Genomic DNA, 18227 nt, shown 5'->3' with positions numbered 1-18227 from the left:
CATGAAACAAGATACTAAATTTAACTCCATGCAAGACAAAGGAAGTTCAATATGTAGAAGGCCTAAATGTCATTTTTGCCATACAAAGAGAAGACTGACTTTATGTATATTTTATTTCAAGTTGCACGCTGGTCTGCATCTATGTTCCTGATAAAGGATTGGATTTTTTGGTTTGTTTTCCTGTCCTTATAAATTTTTAGAAATTTTCCATTGCTCTGTCAATAAGCTATTGGGGCCATAATTATACTAATGTTTACCAGCATACTTACTGACTGATAAAAACTCTTTATTGTGACTGTTTTTAATTAGAAAGTGTCATGAATTTACTATGATGGAATATTTTGCTGCCACATGAAAAATTCCTTTTTTGTCAGTAACAGGTTTCTTCATTTATAACATGGGGACAATGTTACAAAGTTAACAAGATCACTGTAAGGGCTGACTGAGATTGATAATATTTATCACAGTGCTAGGCACTCATAATAATCGGTAAGTATAATTATTACTAATATAGAAAGTTAAGAATGAATGTAACAGAGATCAGAATTGACTGACCCTCAGAAGTCTATATACCTTCACAAGATAATGTACCAGCAGGGGATCCCCTCCTTTTTAAAAATTGTGAATCTATATTATTCTAAGAGGTATATAAGAGCAAAGGAAATTCAGGAAATCTCTTTCTCTCTAGTATACTTTTAAATTTACTGATGAAAACTTTTTAAACATGCATTTTTCCACCTAACAGTATCCATTTAGTTAATAAAATTTATTTAGGCAGAGACATCAAATAAAGATATGACCAATTTGCCTGTGGAATACAATTAAGTATATGTCTTCACATTAAATTGTAAGGACTTGTAGGCATTGTTTCTCAGATGCCTAGCAGAGTGCCTGACATACAGTAGATGCTCAATAAATGTTTAATGAATAATTAAGTACAATCTGTTCTGCACATACATTCAAAATACAGACAAGTTTGCAAAAGTACATAAGCTGGACATATGCCTTCTGGCTGACCTCCTGGGGTCCCACTGATGACTAGCAATAAATGTTCATATCCATAGAAAACTGGAAAGTTGATAATTGTCTGGGTAAGGACCGAAAAAGCAAAGTCAGGGAAACATGTCACCTAAGTATCAGTTGCTTTATAGAGATAGTAAAAGCAGCCTAATCATTCCAGTAACCTATTGTACCAGTTACTCAATGAAATAAAATTTAAATGTATCCTGAACATTTGCTAGTACATTCTTAATTGGAGTTTTTTAATCATCTCTTATTTAAAATAAATCACTTTTGTCAAATTGCATCCTGTACAGAATATGTTTTCACTTTTTATGAGTACTATTTGTTAACAGGATTTAAATTGGCTATTAGAAAAAGTGAGAACCACAGTTAAGATAAAGAAAAAAAATATTCGTGGTAGTGAATAAATTGTAGCAGGAAGGAAAGGAAAATGGAAGAAATTCTACATCTGAGAGTCAAGAAATTCAAATATGCCTAACTCTAATAACAATTATACAAACAAGCAGTAGGGCCTACTGTGTACCGGACACTGTGCTGTAAGGTATATAAATATTAACAAGAAAAAAATCTTTAGTTTTACTTAAGCAGTTCATAAAGCATGAATCACAAGTAAACATTTATAATACAATACGCATTCTTTATATATATATACATATATATCCTTAATACAAGAGTAAGAAGGGTATTCATTGATTAATTGGAAGTGCGGGGGAAAAATAAGCATTAGGGAAAGCTGAAATAATTCTCAAAATAGTAATAATCCAAGATGAGGGAAATCAGTATCTCCTAAAAAAATCAACAACAAATTACTGAATTATAAATGGACAAAATTATGGCTTTAGAGCTATTTGCCTTAATATTCTTAGTATACGCCCCCATATAAAACCCTTAAGTGCCATACACATAACTGTGCACAAGTTTCATTCCTGACAAAAGAATATGAGGTAGTGTAGCACAGTGAATGTCAAGAAACCAGAGTTCTCTGGTCCATGTGCATCCACTTACAGGCCTTGGAACTATGCACAAGTTCCTCAAACTCTCTGAACTTCAGCAATATGGAAAATGAAGAGTTGGATAAAGTGACCTCCAAGATATCACCAAGTTGAAAATTACAATTCTAAAATATATCTTAATACTTAAAAAATAAGCCATAATGAAAATAAACAGACTCCTAAAGGTAAGTCATTATCCAACTTAGAGGAGGTCTGGAATCTTCAAACCATATAGGGTTACCCTGGGGGGTGGTGGATAAGAAATGTTTTCAAAGGAAAACAGAAAGGAAGTAAAGGTATTATAATCAAGCTGTAAATTTTCACTCAGCTGCCTACTAGGAAATTACCACTCCAGTTACCTACACAATTCGCTTTACTTAAGTGATTTCTTCACTAAGTTCTACTTTCCATCTTTTATGTTAAGGTTCCTGAGGTATTAAGGTGAGGACAAGAAATCCTAGGTGGATCTGGAATAGTATTATTGGGAGACAAACTTGAACTTGGCACAGATTTCTCCTTAAGTGCACCAATTACACCTCAGAGAAAGGTAAGAAATTGTTCAAATTTATAACAGAAAGGAGGGAAATAGGACCATGTTGTTTACTGCTACACAGCTTTTTTTCCCCCTGGGTGTAAATGTCTACTTTTGCACACAGTTGGTAATTAAAATTTTACAGAACAAGTTTCTACATACGCAATGCTTTTCTGTCAGTAAAATGTAAGTATATGGTGTTTTGGCTTTACCGTCAAGAAAACAAAAAATTAAAAGTATTATCATGTCTTTCTAATATTTATGTCAAATATCCTTCTAGATTTATTTTTCTTCAATCCTTTCTAGTTGATCAAATTGCTGTTTTCACATTGCCAGTCTGATCACAAAATTGCTACTTTACAGCAGAATATTTTTTGCTGACATAAATTATGGGATCAGAGATACCAATGCAGTTTCAAAAAAGGGTGTGTGTGTGTGTGTGTGTGTGTGTGTGTGTGTGTGTGTGAGAGAGAGAGAGAGAGAGAGAGAGAGAGAGAGAGAGAGTGAGAGGGAATGTGTGTGTGTGAATGTGTGCATCCATCTTTAAGGAAAGGATAAAGAAATGTACATATGAAACAAAATTCCACTTTGCAATGTAAGCCCTAGTAAAAGGCCTACATCAGAAATATACTTTCTAGCATTTCTGAAATCAAATACAGTACTGAATTTGAAAACCATTCACTAAGAACATACCAAGTAAAAATGAAGAATACTTTTATCAAGACTGTTACTCTATGAAACTAAATTTAGATTTATCTTTCAATTAATATCTCACTACAATGCATATTCTAACTACAACATCATGATTTCTTTGACTCATGAAAACATATTTTAGAAATTTGTCTCCTTTCACATATAGTGAGCAGTTTGGTTCAGTACCCCCAAGAGATAAAAAACTCATCTCAATTTACAACAGTAAATAAATAATTCAGTTAAAACTGAAAGTGGTACCAATCCAGCAAACTATTGATGGAGAGGTTTGGCCTTCCATGAAGCCAGAACAACATAAAAGTTTTCAATGGGGATTACTTGTTCAGACAAGTTACAAAGATTAGAAAAATACCCAGATTAATTATGAAACAGATAATATTTTCATCTTATGTAAAATAAATACCAGGAACGTATATAGGGAGAAACAATACCAGTGGTATTAAAACTTTAAGCATTTTAAGCTTTGAACTTTATATGCTGATATATGAAACAAACATTTAACAAAAAAAGCAATAATACAAGTCAAAACCTAACCAAAGGCCTCTATCAACCAAAAATTTGAAATTTTCTATGCAAGTCAGACAAAACGAAAAAAAGGAAAATTAAACCCAGAAAGCAAAAACCAATCAAGTCTGTTCCAACACTGAAGTCAATATCCAAATCACACAGAACCAAAACGGGTAAAACACTCAGGTCTACAAATGGATAAGCAGTTCCGATACAATCCAGATCCCGACATTTTCCCACTCAGAAACAAATGCAGTGGAGCTTTTCCTAGGGAAAAAGGAAAAAAGCTCTCCAAATGCTTTTTTTAAAGTGACATCTAGAAAGTGTGCCTCTTTCTGTCTCTTTCCCTGGCGCCTCATTGGAGGAAGGAGGGGGTTGTTTTTGTATTCTCCCCCACTGGAGCAAGACACAATCAGATGTTAGCTAGAGGAGAGAAACCACTTTTGACAACAGCAAATAAAAATAAAAAGTGCCCTTCCTACTCTGACAGGATGGGCACCCACCTCACACACCCCTCCCCACTCCAGCCCCTCCTTCACTGCCCCCCCAGCACCACCCCCTCCTCACCCCGGAGCTCCACTGCGTATGTGGTTTGGTGCTACTGTTGCCCCGGAGTTAAAGTCAGAGCCAGAGGAAGGCAATGAAGCCCCCACAGACACACTTACCTTTCCTGCCCCCCACTTTTGAGTGCCTTCCCTGGAGCTGTGGAGGATGACACAAAGGGTAATAAAGGGGGGGGAGTGGAGGAGGAGGAGGAGGCGAAGGAGGAGGAGAGCTGGGGAAGTGGCTGCTCCCGGGTGTAGTGAGATGTCTCCAGCCAGGGCCAAGCAGCAGCAGCAGTAGCAGCAGCAGCAGCAGCAGCAGCAGCAGTAGCAGCAGCAGCAGCAGCAGCAGCAGAGAAGGGTCTGTGTTGCTAAGAGGCTTTTGGTCTCTTTCTCTCCTTTCACGGCCAAAGAGGAGGAGGATGGAGGGGGCTCGGGAGGGAGGCTAGTGGAGGGGTGAGGGGGTAGGAGTCGTGGATGGGGGATTTTTGAAGAAGAAGAAACTCCTTCTCCTTCTCTCTCAGGCTCAATCCCCCTCTCAGGTCTCAGGGCTGGAGGGTGGGGGAAGGAACTCAGCCGCCTTCCCCCCACCCCCCTCAATTCAAGGTTGAAGTGGGGTAAAATTAGTGTCCTGTCCCTTTAAAAATAGAAATAAAAGGTGCCCCCCCTCTGCCACTGCCTCTCTCTTCATCATCAGCTGCTGCTGCTGCTGGGGTCTCTCTGCTTGGGGGGGGGGAGGGGGGGTTCGGGTAGAAGAGACGGGAGGCACTCACTGCGCATGTCTCTCTCTGACGGGAGGCTGGTTGGTTGAAGGCAGGAGGAGGGGGAGGGGAGGAAATGAGATGGTTTCCCAGAAGGCTCCGAGGCGACCGCGACCCGGAAGACATTGTAGCGGGGTGGGGGGTGGGGGGTAGAGAGGCGGGGGCGGGGAGTAGGAGGAAGTCGCTACTCTTTAACACCCCCAGTCCCCTCCCCCACCCCAAGGGAAAGTGGAGAAACGGAAGTGGGCGTGGACGGAGGCGAAAGGAGGTCACGTGTTTGTGAGGGAGGGGGGGCGGGATGGGAGAGGCGGTGCCTGCGCAGGGCATGCCGGGAGTCTTGGTGTAACGTTGGCAGCAGCAGGTGAAGCGGAATAGAGAACGCGGCGAGAGGAGCAAGTGAAGGGATTCCTGCTGTCTCCAGAATCCTACTCTGCCCTGATAAGGGCAGGCTTTTCCGTGAGAGGTAACATGGCGTAGGCAGGCCTCAGAACGAAAGCCGTGGGCGCCAGTGGCGAAAGGCGAATCGAAAAGGGGAGGACGGAAGGGTGTGGAGACTGGGAATGCGGGAAGTGGGGCAGGCTTGTCTAGGCCTGGCAGGCCAGAAACTAGGCGGGCTCCTTCCGTCTCGTGGCTTCCCTGTGAGCCAGCCGGCGACGAATGCTTGACGAGCGTCTGGCGTCCTGATGAGAGTAGATCTGTGGCAGGTGGTGACTACACCCCGGTGATGGTGAGGAATGTGATGGTCCAGGTGTAAGAGAGGAATGGGATCTCAGGAGCCTCATTAGATGACTCTGGTGACTGCTTCTTCAGCCCAGAGCGGGGCACCTGTCCAGGGAGAGAGACAAGCTGTGTGAATTTTGACAACTTCTGGCATTAGACGCAGTGTTTATATGGGGTGTGAGGACCAGCAGCCCTTACTTGGCTGACCTCCCTGGAATTCTGGAGAGGCTTTGGGGAGGGAGCAAGCTGGGAGTTCTTCAGTGGAACTTCTCTCCTTGTCTTGCCTTGGTGCCGCAACACAACGCCTGTGGCTGTTCTCACAAGGGCATGTGAGATTGTGTAACCCTTGATAGTGTGTGTCATGGTTGAGAGAGAAGGGACATCATCGAAGTTTCCCTTTCTGTAGGGTAGATAACAGATTTTTAAAAAAGGTATTTTAAGTGTCTTTGGTTATTAGCCTCGGATTTAGAGCCTTTGGTTTCTCAATTAGATGCTACTATTTTTGCTGGAAATAGTTTCCCTCATGTTAATTAAGAATATTTAAGAAAGGATTCATGGATTTTCATTAATAAAGTTTTTTTTTAGTAAAGTACACCGTTTCTTTTTCACATTCAGTCCATATAATCATAACTAAAACCATTCTAGTCTTTCAATTATCTTCCTTTGTAAAGGTGCTTTGAAAGATTATGACCCATATATAGTTTCTTTTAAGACCGAGAATCTGAAATTCCTCATGTTTATTGTGTTGATATTATTTAATTCTGTAGTGGTTCCTTTAGGGTACTCAGTTAAAGTTCCTGCTTATTTCTCTTGTGTGTTTTGACAGTGGATTCTATCTATGCATCATTGACTAGTGCTTTTACCACTTTCAGTGTGTGCAGTAATGTTGTCAAATGGAATAAAAACTAGACTCCTGTGCCTTAATGTTTTGTCTATATTGGAACCAAATGTTTGCCACTTTAGAACAGAAAAAAATTATAGCAGAGCCATAGAAGTGCCTTAGATAACAATTTTTAAATCTTTTTTATGGCAAAATACTAAATGTGCAAAAAAGTGTACAGATCATAGATATGCAGTATAATGAATAGAAATAAAGTGAACAAAATGTGCAAAAATGCACAAATCGTAGATGTACAGTATAATGAATAATTATAAAGTGAACACTGTAATCACCACCAAAGTGAAGAATTAGAACATTGCTGGCACCCTCTCCCCACCCCTCATTCATTCTTATTCATTCCTCTCTCCTCACCACACCCAAAGGTTAATTGGGATTGTCTGGATTTTTATGGTAATGATTTCCTACTTTTATTTCAAGTATTTTTTACCCACCTTTGTCAGCATTCCTAAACAATATACATTAATTTTGCCTGTTTTCTACCTATATGTAATTGAATTATGTTATGTATAGTTTTTCTCCCATGTTGAAATTTTTAATCCTGTTAACAGCTTTAGTTCACATATTTTCATTGTTGTATAGTAATGTTTATAGTATAGTAAGTGTAGTAAGTCTTTTTATGAATAAACCACAATTAATTTAACTAGTGTAGTATTGTGGACATTTGGATTGTGTCCAGTGTTTAGTGCTTAGAAATAATGCTTCTGTGAATTTTCTTACACATGCATTTCATGTACATAGCATGCATTTCTGTAGAGTGTGGATTATGCCAAACTTTCCAAAGCGAATATATAAATTTAGACTCCCACCAACAATGTATGATAAATCCTTTTTTCTACAGTTTTCATAACAATTGATATTTTTTGTTTTTGCCGACCTGATGAAGGTAGCTTTAGGTTATTGTTTTAATTTGCAGATCCTGGTTATTAATGGGGGTGAGCATTTTTTTCAAAAATTTATTGGATATTTTAGAGGCAAATGTTGTGAGGCATTATGTTCCTGTAAATGGCTTTACTGTACCCTGTTAGTTTGACTGGATGTAGAATTCTAAATTGGTAATGTTTCTCTTCAGATTTGAGAAGGAACTCGTAGTGTTTGATATAAAGTTTGAAGCCATTCTTACTTTTAACACTGCACTTTACTTCTCCCCTATGGAAGCATCTACAACCTTTTTGTCTGAAACTTATAGAATCTTCTCTTTGTTTTACTCAGTGTTCTGAAATGTCACAGTAATGTGAGTTGACTTATGAGTCTATAGAAATCTACTTTGCTGTGCATTTCATGTATTCTTTCAATTTGACAACCTGTATGCCTCAGCTCTGAGAAAGTTTCTGATACATTTTCTGTAATTTCCTTGCCTCTGTGTTTTTTGTAACTGCAATTAGATATTGTACTCCTGGACCTGTTTCTTTTCTCCCATTTTTCATCTTTTTCCAGTCTTTTGCTTTTCACTTTCCGGGAAATTTACTTGATTTTTCAAGCCTTGAAACTTACGTTTCTCTTATCATATTTTTAATTTTGAATACCTTTTTTTGATCCTTGTATTTTTTTCCAAAGCATTCTGGTATTTTTTTTCTCTTTATGGATTTAAAGTTTTGTTTTGAGGTTTATTTCTCCCTGCGTGCTCTGTGTTTTCTAAGTTATTCTTTCTGTTGGTATATTTTAGTCTCATTTTAGAGGCTTTCCTCAGCTCTGTTGTGATCCTTGATTCTGTGTTCAAATTTATGTAAGGGGCATTGGAAACCTATTTCATGTCTCTCTTAACTTAGCTAGGGTTTGCTAGCTATTGATGGTTCTCACTGTGGAAAGATTTGGCTGGGACATATTTTGGGGGGAAAACCCTGATATCAATTTCTTTAGGTATTTGGAAGCTTTTTCTCTTGGGCCAGTAAGAGTCCAACAAGAAGGATTTTCCAGTCGTCTGCCTATAAGTCAGTGGTTCTCAGCTGTGGCAATAAGCTCTCCCCAGGGGTCATTTGGCAATGCCTAAGACACACATTTGATTATTAAGAATGGATTCCTACTGAAAACAGGTGGGTAGATGCTGCAGGTGCTGTTGAAAATCCTACCATGCACAGGGCAGCCACCCACAACAGTTATCCAGTTCAAAATGTCAGTACTGCCTATCATGAGAAATCCTGCTCCAGGGTATAAGCCTGATTTCCAGTGCTCTGAGAACCAGGTGAAAGCAGAGCTCAGGAATCTCAACATTCTCTCTCTCTCTCTCTCTCTCTCTCTCTCTCCCCCTCTCCCTCCCTCTCTCTGTCTGTCTCTCTCTTTCTCTCTATATATATATATTTATTTTTATATTTATATATATTTATTTATTTATATTTATTTATATATAGATAGATATTCCTGCCCTAGGCAGGAATAAGCAAATATTATTTCCATATGACAAGTCTTTAGCTATTATTTGAAATGCTTTCTTTGTAGTGAAACTATAGTCACAAAACATCAGCAGAGGACTGTGTATCTGAATATATCTTTGTGGGGTTGTGTTATTTTTAACCACAAGTTGGCCACGAATTGTTTAAAGAAATTGAAAATATTTTTGCATTGAATGGTTTAGGAATGAACACATAATAGTCTACTAATTCTGTTTTGGGGGATGTGTTTCTGCTGTTAAAATCTAAAATGTTCCTCAAACAATCCTTTATTCACCTTAGGTCTGTGGTTTCTAGTGGAGGTGGGACGGCCTCCTACGGGGTGTTTGTGGGGCATTTCTGGTCCCAAGGACGGCAGCCAGTCCCAGAGAGGGCAGGGGCCAGGATAGACTGCCTGCAGTGCTTGGGGTGGTCCAGCATGAGGAAGAATGGCTCTGTGCCCCCACGTGCCTTTCCCACGTCTCCCAGGATGTTTACATGGGTTAAAAAAAAAAAGAACATTATGATTTGAGCCTAGTACTCCATTTTTAAAATAAACACATAGTATTTTTGCAGGGTTTTAACGTACACTGAAATTTTCCACAAATGCAATTACTGAGTAATTTGAGGGAAAGTAGTACTTTGTTTTGTTGGGAACTTTACCAAGAGCTGTTCATCATTTTGGCAACGCCCTTATGATATCTGAGCTGCTGGTAGGGCACGCCTGTATCCGTCCTCGTTTGTAGCCATGGCATGCAAATATATAACAGAGGGAATTGGGGATTCATTATAGACCCGCTTTGTGTTCTGATGGAGTGGCATAGAGGTTCTGTTTAATTTTAACCATTTTAGCACTGCAGGTCTTTTGGAGATGGCTTTGTCAATGAATTCTAGCCGAAATTAAAATACTGGTTATTAAGTGACCTTGATGTTCTGTGTTCATCTTATTTGAACAGAATTGGCTGATGAGTCTGGATAGCTTTGTATATTTTACTAATGCTTTAATGGGAAAATAAAATGTGAGTTGACCATTATAAACTAGGAGGTAGATGAAGTATGGAACAGACAGTTGTTCCCCATCCTTTTATTTCAATTTGTTTCCCCCTTTTCAGTCCCAATCTGCCTTAAATGCTTATCTTCAAGCAAGCATTTGTTGGGGTTGTTAGTTTTTCCTAATTTTTTTCTCCTTAATCTCACATTCTTCTCTTTCTCCCTCCTCACCTCCATAAAAACACAACAAAATCTTAGTCTTTTATATTTTATACTGCTTCCTTGATTAATATTGGAATTGAAATTTAGTATGACATTTTGACTGAAAGGTTGAAGTCAGACTTGGCAAGATTAAAATTCTAAGTGTGTTAGCTTTTCTTTTGGCACACATATGCACATTTTCACATTTCCTTAGGGCTTTCATCTTTCTGCAATTTAAAAAATATACATATTTTTATGTAGATGACCCAGAAATGTCAACTTATATTGTTCTCAACACAATCATTTCTAGTCTGGTATATGTCTGGGTCAACTTACTTTATAATGAGTAAATACCAAAAATATTTTCTCTAAAAGTTGGGTGGTTTGTATCATGTCCAGTTGTGTTATAGCACCACTCTGATGCAATGTCTCATGGGCCTAATGTATTTAAAATTTTATGTTGAAATAAGTTTTATATATGTGACATACATTTTAAAAGTTTTTTATTGTCACAGTTAGCACTGATTATTCTGTACACTCAAATTATAAGATACATTATTTAATTTAAATACACAAGATAATTATTTTGTAAGTTACCAAAAAGTAATATACATTCAGTGTAAAAATGATCAGAAAAAATGAAAATTACCTATAATCCCTACACCTATAAATCTGTTAAGATGTTGATATATGTAATTTTAGTGTTTTTTACCTATGTTTCTGTACATTTATTAACAAAGCTGGATCATAAAATTTTGTTGTATTCTTTTAAAAGAAATAACATGTAGCTAGCATCTTTCCAATGTATTAAGTACTTGTATAAAATAATATGATGCTTATTTGCTTTATATTGCAGATATCTGCCAGCCTCTGTGAGCTATGTTCCTGAATAATGCCATGATCAGTGTTGACAAGAGAAAATAAAATATAAAAAGTTTTCTCATTCCCTATATAAATGTTCTTAAAGCATCTGATTTCTTTAAAAACAACAACAAACAGATGAATTAATTTTAAAGTAGCTTTAAAGTAGCTAACATTCCCCTTGAATTACCGTCCATTGTTTTACAAATATTTCTGTAGGGTCACAATCTGCTAAAGCAGATTTTGTCCATACATTTTATTTTTTTACTTCATTTTATAGATTGTCTGTCTTACTGACTTGAACTGATTATCTTTTGTGCTTACATTTCATTTTCACAAATCTTCTATAAGCTTGTATTCCTACCTGGTGTTTTCACAAATTGTGCCTTTGATTGTGCCTTTTTTTTTTTTTCTTTGTAATTTTTTAATGGATGTGGGGTTTTTTCCATTTGTTTGTTTTCCAGAAAAATTGAATGTATAGTACAATGAATTGCTATATATCCACACTCACCCAGTTCCTCTTACTATTAACCTAGTTTCCCTTATTAACATTTTGCCTTAGTGTGGTACATTTGTTGCAATTGATGAACCAGTATTGATGCATTATTTTAATCAAAGTGTATAGTTTACATTAAGGTTCACTCTTTGAATTGAACATTATGGGTTTTGACAAATGTATAATGACATATATCCACAATGACAGCATCATACAGAATAGTTTAACTGCTCCAAAGTCCCCTATGCTCTATGCTCCCATGCATGCCTTGAACTCTTGGCAATCACTGATTTTTCATTATCTCCATAGTTTTGCTTTTTCCAAATTGTCATATGGTTAGAATCATACAGTGTGTGCCCCTTTCAGATTTGCTTTTTCCCTTAGCAATATGCCTGTAAGTTTCCTCCATTTCTCTTCATGGCCTGATAGCTCATTTCTTTTTAGCGCTGAATATTTCATCTTATGGATGTATCACAGTTTGTTTATCCATATACCTAATGAAGGGCACCTTGGTTGCTTCGAAGTTTTGGCAATTATGAATGAAGTTGTCATAAACATTCAGATGCAGGTCTTTGTGTGGACGTAAGTCTTCAGTTCACTTGGGTAAATACCAAGGTGCATGATTGCTGGATTATGTGTAAGAGTACATTCAGTTTTGTAAGAAACTGCTCACCTGTCTACCAAAGTCCATATACTTACCATTTTGCACTCCAGTCAGCAATAAATCAGAGTTGTAATTACTCCATGTCCTCATCAGCACTGGTCTTGTCATTGTTTTGGATTTAGCCATTCTAATGGTTATAGATTGTTGTTTTAATGTGCAATTCCCTAGTGATACATGGTATTGAACTTTTTTGTGTGTGTGTGGTACACGGGCCTCTCACTGTTGTGGCCTCTCCCGTTGGGGAGCACAGGCTCTGGACGCGCAGGCTCAGCGGCCATGGCTCACGGGCCCAGCCGCTCCGCAGCATGTGGGATCTTCCTGGAGCGGGGCACGAACCCGTGTCCCCCTGCATCGGCAGGCGGACTCCACCAGGGAGGCCCCTGAACATCTTTTCTTAGGCTCATTTGCAATCTGTATGTCTTATTTGTTGAGTTTCGTGTCCAGATCTTTTGTACATTTTTAAGCTGGATTGCTTATTTTCTTATAGTTGAGTTTTAAGAGTCCTTCGTATATTTTGGATACCAATCTTTTATCAGATACGTGTTTTGAAAATATTTTTTCTCAGTTTGTGGCTTGTCTTCATTCTCTTAATGGTGTCTTTTGCAGAACAGAAAATTTTACTTTAAATAAAGTCCATTTTATCACATTTCCTTTCATGGTTCATACTTTTGGTGTTGTATCCAAAAATTCATTGCCAAACCCAAGGGCACCTACATTTTTCCTGTGTTCCTTTTTAGAAGTCTTATAGTTTTGTGTTTTACGTATAGGTCTCTGATCCATTTTGCATGAAAAGTATAAGGTGTATGTCAACTCATTTTTTTTGCCTGCAGGTGTCTAGTTGTTCCCACACCATTTGTTGAGAAGCGGAGAACGACTTCTTTCTCTTTTGAATTGCTTTTGCTTCTTTGTCACAAATTAGTTGACTATATTTATGTGGGTCTATATCTGAGCTCTCTACTCTGTTCCATTGATTTGTTTGTTCTTTCCCCATTACCACACTGTATTATTATCTGTTATCTTAATAGTAAGTCTTGAAGTGGGGTAGTTTCTGACCTCCAGCTTTGTTCCTGTTCAGTATTGTATTGGCTGTTCTGTCTTCTGCCTTTTCATGTAAACTTTAAAATAACTTACTATAATTTTGATTGGGATTGCATTGAATCTGTAAGTCAGGATTGGAAGAACTGACATCTTAACACTATTGAGTCTTCCTATCCATATACATGGAATATCTCTCCATTTATTTAGATCCTCTTTAATTTCTTTCACCATAGTTTTATAGTTACCTCATATAGATCGTATACGTATTTTGTTAGATTTATGCATACATTTTTTGTGGGGCTTTTTTTTTTTTTGATACTAATGTAAATGGTATTATATTTTTAATTCCGAATTCCAGTTGTTTGTTACTGGCATAGGAAAGCAATTGACATTGGTAATACTAACCTCTCTCTCTCTCTCCCCCCTCCCCCTCGCTCCCTCCCTCCCTCCCTCTCTCTCTCTCTCTCTCTCTCTCTCTCCCTCCCCCCCCTCTCTCTCTCCCCCTCTCCCTCTCTCCCTCTCCCTCTCTCTCTCTCTCTCTCTCTCTCTCTCTCTCTCTCTCTCTCTATATATATATATATATATATATATAAAACCTGCACCCTTGCTTCAATACCTTATTGATTCCAATAGTACCTATTGTGTGTGTAGATTCTTTGGGATTTTCTACATACACGATCATGCCATCTGCAAACAGAGACATTTTTACTCTTTCCTTCCTGTGTACCTTTTCTTTTCTTTTCTTGTCTTACCGTATGATGTTGACTAGCAGTGGTGATTCTTACATTCTTCTTGATCTTAGTAGGAAAGCATCTAGTTTCTTAGTATTAAAAATCATGTTAGCTATAGAGTTTTTTAGGTTTTTTTTTTTTTTTACCGAGTTAAAAAGGTTCCTTATAGTCCTAGTTTGCTGAAATTCTTTATCATGAGTGGATGTTGGATTTTGTCAAATGCTTTTTCTGCAAAGAAGATATTTCTTCTTTATCCTGTTGATGTTGTAAATTACATTAATTGCTTTAGGAATGTTGAATTAACTTTGCATACCTGGAATAAATCCCACTTACACTTTGTGTATAATTATTTTTATGTGTTTTTATTTCTGTGTGTTTATCATAGAAACTTTGGAAAGCCAATAAGGAATCACACAGATAAGAATCGTGGTGCAGAATGGAATAAGAGACTCTATCCTTGCAATATCTTTTATTTTCAAATTGAAGTATAGTTGGTTTACAACATTGTGTTAGTTTCTGGTGTACCACAAAATGATTCAGATATACATATATATACATATTCTTTTCCATTTATTACAGGATATTGAATACAGTTCCCTGTGTGATACAGTAGGACCTCATTGTTTATGTTTATCTATATCATTGTTTATATCTGCTAATCCCAAACTCCTACTAATTTATCCCTCCCCCCTCCCCTTTCCTTTTGGTAACCATAAGTTTGTTTTCTATGTCTGTGAGTCTATTTCTGTTTTGTAAATAAGTTCATTTGTATCATTTTTTTAGAATCCACATATAAGTGATATCATATGATATTTGTCTTGTCTGATTTACTTCACCTAGTATGGTAATATCTAGGTCCATTCATGTTGCTGAAAATGGCATTATTTCATTCTTTTTATGGCTGAATAGTATTCCTTTGTGTGTGTGTGTGTGTGTGTACATACATACACTATATTTTCTCCATTGTGTATTCATGCCTCCTTTGTCATAGATTAATTGACCATAGGTGCATGGGTTTATTTCTGGGCTTTCTATCCTGTTCCATTTATCTATTGTCTCTTTTTGTGCCAGGACTGTACTGTTTTGATTACTGTAGCTTTGTAGTATAGTCTGAAGCCAGGGAGCATGACTCTTCTAACTCCGTTCTTTTTTCTCAAGATTGTTTTGGCTATTTGGGGGCTTTTGTATCGCCATACAAAGTTTAAAATTATTTGTTCTACTTCTGTGAAAAATACCATTGATAATTCCATAGGGATTGCACTTAATCTGTACCTTGCCTTGGGCAGTATGGTCATTTTAACAATATTGATTCTTCCAATACAAGAACATGGTATATCTTTCCATCTGTTTGTGTCATCTTCAATTTCTTTCATCAGAGTCTTTATAGTTGTGGTATTACAAGCCTTTTGCCTCCTTAGGTAGGTTTATTCCTAGATATTTTATTCTTTTTGATGCAATGGTAAATGGGATTGTTTTCATTTTATTGACGTAAAATTGCTTGTAGTAGTCTCTTAGGGTCTTTTCTATTTCTGTGGTGCCAGTGGTAACTTTTTTTATTTCTGAATTTATTGATTTAGGCCCTCTTTTTCTTGGTGAGGCTGGGTGTTTATCAATTTTGTTTATCTTCTCAAACAACCAGCTTTTTTTTTTTTTTTTTTTTAAGAGAACGCATCTTTATTTTATTTTATTTTATTTTTTTGCAGTACACGGGCCTCTCACTGTTGTGGCCTCTCCCGTTGCGGAGCACAGGCTCCGGACGTGCAGGCTCAGTGGCCATGGCTCACGGGCCCAGCCACTCGGCGGCATGTGGGATCTTCCCGGACCGGGGCACGAACCCGCGTCCCCTGCATCGGCAGGCAGACTCTCAACCACTGTGCCACCAGGGAAGCCCACAACCAGCTTTTAATTTCATTGATCTTTTCTATTTTTTCAGTCTCTATTTCATTGATTTCTCCTCTGATCTTTATGATTTCCTTGTACTAACTTTGGAATTTGTTTGTTCTTCTTTATCTAGTTTCTTTAGGTGTAAAGTTATGTTGTTTATTTGACATTTTTCTTGTATACCAAGGTAAGCTTGTATTGCTATAAACTTCCCTCTTAGAACTGCTTTTGCTGCATTGCATAAGTTTGGATCTTTGTGTATTCATTTTTATTTGTATCTAGGTATTTCTTGATGTCCTCTTTGTCTTCTTCAGTGATCCATTGGTTGTTTAGTGGCATATTGTTTAGCCTCCATGTGTTTATTTTTTGCAGTTTTTTTTCTTGTAGTTGATTTCTAGTCTCATAGCATTGTGATCAGAAAAGATACTTGATATGATTTCAGTTTTCTTAAATTTACCAAGGCTTGTTCTGTGGCATAGCATGTGATCTGTCTAGGGCAATGTTCTGTGTGCACTTGAAAAGCATGTATTCTGCTTTTGGATGGGATGCTGTCTATATATTAATTCAGTCCATTTGGTTGAATGTGTTATTCAAGGCCTGTGTTTCTTTATTGATTTTCTATCTGGATGATCTGTCCATTGATGTAAGCGAGGTGTTAAAGTCCTCTACTATTACTATGTTACTGTTCATTTCTCCTTTTATGTTAATATTTACCTTATTTATTGAGGTTCTCCTATGTTGGGTGCGTATGTATTTACAATTGTTATGTCTTGGATTGATCCCTTGATCATTATGTAGTGTTCTTCTTTGTCTCTTGTAACAGTCTTTATTTTAGTTTATTTTTTTTTTTTTTTGCGGTACGCGGGCCTCTCACTGTTGTGGCCTCTCCCGTCGCGGAACACAGGCTCCGGACGCGCAGGCCCAGTGGCCACGGCCCACAGGCCCAGCCGCCCCGCTGCACATGGGATCCTCCCAGACCGGGGCACGAACCCGCGTCCCCTGCATCGGCAGGCGGACTCCCAACCACTGTGCCGCCAGAGAAGCCCTATTTTAGTTTTAACGTCTATTTTGTCTGATATAAGTATTGCTACTCCGACTTTCTTTTGATTTCCGTTTGCATGGAATACTTTTTTCATCCCCTCACTTTCATTCTTTATGTGTCTCTAGATGTGAAATGAGTCTTTTGTAGGCAGCATATACATGCATCTTGTTTTTGTATCCATTCAGCCACTCTGTCTTTTGCTTGGAGTGTTTAGTCCGTTTACATTTAAGGTAATTATAGATATGTATGCTCTTATTGCCATTTTGTTAACTGTTTTGGATTTGTTATAGGTCTTTTGTTCCCCCTTCTTTTGTTCTCTCGTGACTTGATGACTATCTTTAGTGTTATGTGTGGATTCCTTTTTCTTTTTTTGTGTGTATATTGTAGATTTTTGGTTTGAGATTACCATGAGGTTTTTGTCTAACAGCACGTATATATATGTGTATGTATGTATATATGATTGTTTTAAGTTGTTGACCTCCTCAAGTCCATTTTAAAACCCTGTCTTTGTACTCTCTTTCCTTCACGTATACTGTTTTTGATACTGTATTTTACATCTAATTGTTCTGTATATATATCCCTTAACTGTTTATTGTGAATATGGATGTTTCTACTACTTTTGTCTTTTGAACTTCCTAGTAGCTTTGTGTGTGGATGATTTTCTATCTTTACTGTATGTATGCCTTTCCCAGTGAGCTATTTCATTTCATAGTTTTCTTGTTTCTAGTTGTGGCCTTTTCTTTTTGCCTAGAGAAGTTCCTTTAACATTTGTTGTAAAACTGGTGGTGCTGAATTCTTTTAGCTTTTGCTTTTGCTTTTCTGTAAAGCTTTTAATTTCTCCATCAAATTGAATGAGAGACTTGCTGGGTAGAGTATTCTTAGTTGTAGGTTTTTCTTTTTCATCACTTTGAATTTATCATGCCTTTTGGCCTGCCGAATGTCTGCTGAAAAGTCAGCTGATAGCCATATGGGAATTTCTTTGTATATTATTTGTTGCTTTTCCCTTGTTGCTTTTAATATTTTCTCTCTCTATATATATTTTTAGTATGTATTTGTTTATTTGTTTGGCTGCATCACGTCTTAGTTGCAGCATGTGGGATCTTCGTTGCCGTGTGCGGAATCTTTAGTTGTGGCATGCAGGATCTTTAGTTGCAGCATGAGAACTCTTAGTTGTGGCATGTGGGATCTATTTCCCTGACCAAGGATCGAACACTGGGCCCCCTGCATTGGGAGCATGGAGTCTTAGCCACTGGACCACCAAGGAAGTCCCT

The 18227-nt window shown here is 37.6% G+C and overlaps 2 protein-coding genes across 12 annotated transcripts in view; one reads left to right on the top strand and one right to left on the bottom strand.

Annotated features, from left to right (window-relative positions):
- Positions 1-5149, bottom strand: part of MBD5 (methyl-CpG binding domain protein 5) — a 404533-nt gene extending 399384 nt beyond the window's left edge. For 7 of the 11 annotated variants that reach the window (XM_079924740.1, XM_079924741.1, XM_079924743.1 and 4 more), the window contains exon 1: positions 4431-4574. The gene's annotated coding sequence lies outside the window, so the exon portion shown is untranslated. Of the gene's footprint in view, positions 1-4430; positions 4575-5080 lie in introns of those variants that run through there. The other 4 variants (XM_079924731.1, XM_079924733.1, XM_079924732.1 and 1 more) reach the window with 4 other exon arrangements.
- A 313-nt stretch (positions 5150-5462) lies between these two features.
- The window catches only part of ORC4 (origin recognition complex subunit 4), a 94557-nt gene continuing 81792 nt past the window's right edge, over positions 5463-18227 (top strand). Inside the window, 1 exon segment of the mRNA XM_079924752.1 lies at positions 5463-5531. The gene's annotated coding sequence lies outside the window, so the exon portion shown is untranslated.

The sequence above is a fragment of the Stenella coeruleoalba genome, assembly GCF_951394435.1.
Source record: "Stenella coeruleoalba genome assembly, chromosome: 6".
Taxonomy (NCBI): Eukaryota; Metazoa; Chordata; class Mammalia; order Artiodactyla; family Delphinidae; genus Stenella; species Stenella coeruleoalba.
The sequence above is the reverse complement of the archived record's forward strand: the minus strand, read 5'-3'. Positions and strand labels throughout refer to the sequence as shown.